Below are 2,475 nucleotides of genomic sequence, written 5' to 3' on the forward strand. Positions count from 1 at the left end.
CTTTCACCACATCCACAATGGAGTGTTGTTTCTTCTCTGGCCCTGCTGCTTCATTCTTTCTGGAGCTATTTAGTAACTGCCCTCTGCTCTTTCCCAGTAGTATACTGGACACCTTCTGACCTGTGGGGCCCATTTTCTGGTGTTAAATCTTTTTTCCTTTTCATACTGTTCATGGGGTTCTCTTGGCAAGAGTACTGGAGTGGGTTGCCATGTCCTCCTCCAATGGGCCATGTTTTGTCAGAACTTTCCACTATGACCCGTCTGTCTTGAGCGGCCCTGCCCAGCATGGCTCATAGCTTCATTGAATTATGCAAACCCCTTCACCATGACAAGGCTGTCATCCATGAATGGGTCAAAAAGTATGTAACATCCTCAAATAAAACTCACAAAAATATGCAATACTGCCATGGAGAAAATACATAGAAACCTAAATATAGAGAGACTTTAATAAGACCAAAATAAAAGAAGAGCTATACCATGGTAATGGACTATTAAAATCAATAATGTTAGATAATATTTTTTCCCAAGTAGATTTAAGGATTCAAAGAATCCCATTGAAGTCTCAGCATTTTTATTTATAAGTTGTCATGATGACGATTATTCATATGAGTTGAGCATAGCCAAGACAGTTAAATAAGAACTTACAGAAGCCACTATGGAAGATGGTATGGAGATTCCTTAAAAAACTAGGAATAAAACCACCATATGATGCAGCAATCCCACTCCTAGGCATATACCCTGCGGAAACCAGGGTTGAAAAAGACACATGTATCTCATTGTTCATTGCAGCACTATTTACAATAGCTCGAACATGGAAGCAACCTAGATGCCCATCGACAGATGAGTGGATAAAGAAGTAGTGGTACATATACACAATGGAATATTACTCAGCCATAAAAAGGAAAGCATTTGAGTCAGTTCTGATGAGGTGGATGAACCTAGAACCTATTATACACAGTGAAGTGAGTCAGAAAGAGAAAGATAAATATCATATTCTAATGCACATATACAGAATCTAGAAAAATGGTTCTGAAGAATTTACTTACAGGGCAGCAATGGAGAAACAGACATAGAGAATAGACTTATGGACATGGGGAGAGGGGAGGAGAGGAGGAGAGGGTGAGATGTATGGAAATAACATGGAAACTTACATTACCATATGTAAAATAGATAGCCAACGGGAATTTTCTGTATGGCTCAGGAAACTCAAGTATCAACCTAAAGGGATGGGCTGGGGAGGGAGATGGGAGGGAGGTTCAAAAGGGAGGGGATATATGTATACCTATGGCTGATTCATGTTGAGGTTTGACAGAAAACAATGAAATTTTGTAAAGCAATTATGCTTCAATAAAAAATAAATTGAAAAAAAAGAACTTACGGAAGGATACTTATTCTACCTTATCAAGATTGTTTTCTGCTATATTAACAAAGGGTGGTATTTGTGACCCTATTACTTGCTGCAACCTGCAGATTCTTCCTACCTTTCTTTTCTTTTGCTTTTCCCCATAATGCTTATTTTCTAAAATGCTATATAATTTTGTTCATGAGTCCTTGTCTGCTCGATCTCTCTGTTAGGGAAAGCACACTGACTGAAATCGCCCACCTTGGCCAGGCACCATAGTAACCATTTGCATGAGTTATTTCACGACAGGAGGCGGTCCTAGTAAAGAACAGGAACTAATAAGCCACCACCAACCAGAAGAGTTCGGGAAAGGTCAAAAGGAAGCACCACATGTCCGATCATCTCCCAGAATCTTTCTTCCTGGTATCCATCTTGGCTGAGCAGCGTATGCACCACCAGGAAGGACTCTGAGTCAGAACAATTGGCCAAAGACAACCCGGAAAGTAATCCCCCATTACCATAATGCCTGAGCTGTGAGCCATGTGGCAGAGCAGTTCTCCTGGGTTCCCTTACCCTACTGCCCTCTAGGGGGTTGGGGGGGGTGGGGTCAGGGTACTTTTTCCAATAAAGGCTCTTGCTTTGTCAGCATGCGTGTCTTCTTGGACATTTCATTTCCGAATGTTAGACAAGAGCCCTCTTTTGGGCCCTGGAAGGGGTTTCCCTTCCTGCAACAACTCCTTCCCCGACCTCCGACCCAGAAAAAAGTTCTCCGGAGCAATGATCTCTGTTTTGCTCACCGAGGTAGGGCTTATCTCTAACAGGTGCTCAATATACTTGTTGAAAGACTGAAGAGAAAATAGGTTTGCTCCTGTCAGTTGTCTACTTGCCTTACTATCATTTACAAAGATGCAGAGCTACACCATACTATCCTGGCAAAACTGTTTCCTCCCGGAAGAACCAGGAACCCACGACCCAGTGGCCCAGGAAGCACCAGCATTAGCTCAGAATGTGTCTGGGCGTGGGACAGACTTAGACCGGCCTCTCCTGGCAGACAGTTACGAAGAACTACACTTCCCAGAATCCTTGGGTTCTGGTGTGGACTACATTTCCCAGAGGGGATAGGGACAGCCCCT

At 42.8% G+C, this 2,475-nt stretch overlaps 1 protein-coding gene across 1 annotated transcript in view; it reads right to left on the bottom strand.

Annotated features, from left to right (window-relative positions):
* Positions 1–2,475, bottom strand: part of LOC145509298 (uncharacterized) — a 29,487-nt gene that overhangs the window by 26,317 nt on the left and 695 nt on the right. The gene's annotated exons all lie outside the window — the stretch shown is intronic.

Source organism: Giraffa tippelskirchi, chromosome 6 (assembly GCF_054371585.1).
Source record: "Giraffa tippelskirchi isolate mGirTip1 chromosome 6, T2T-mGirTip1v1.2.pri, whole genome shotgun sequence".
NCBI lineage: Eukaryota > Metazoa > Chordata > Mammalia > Artiodactyla > Giraffidae > Giraffa > Giraffa tippelskirchi.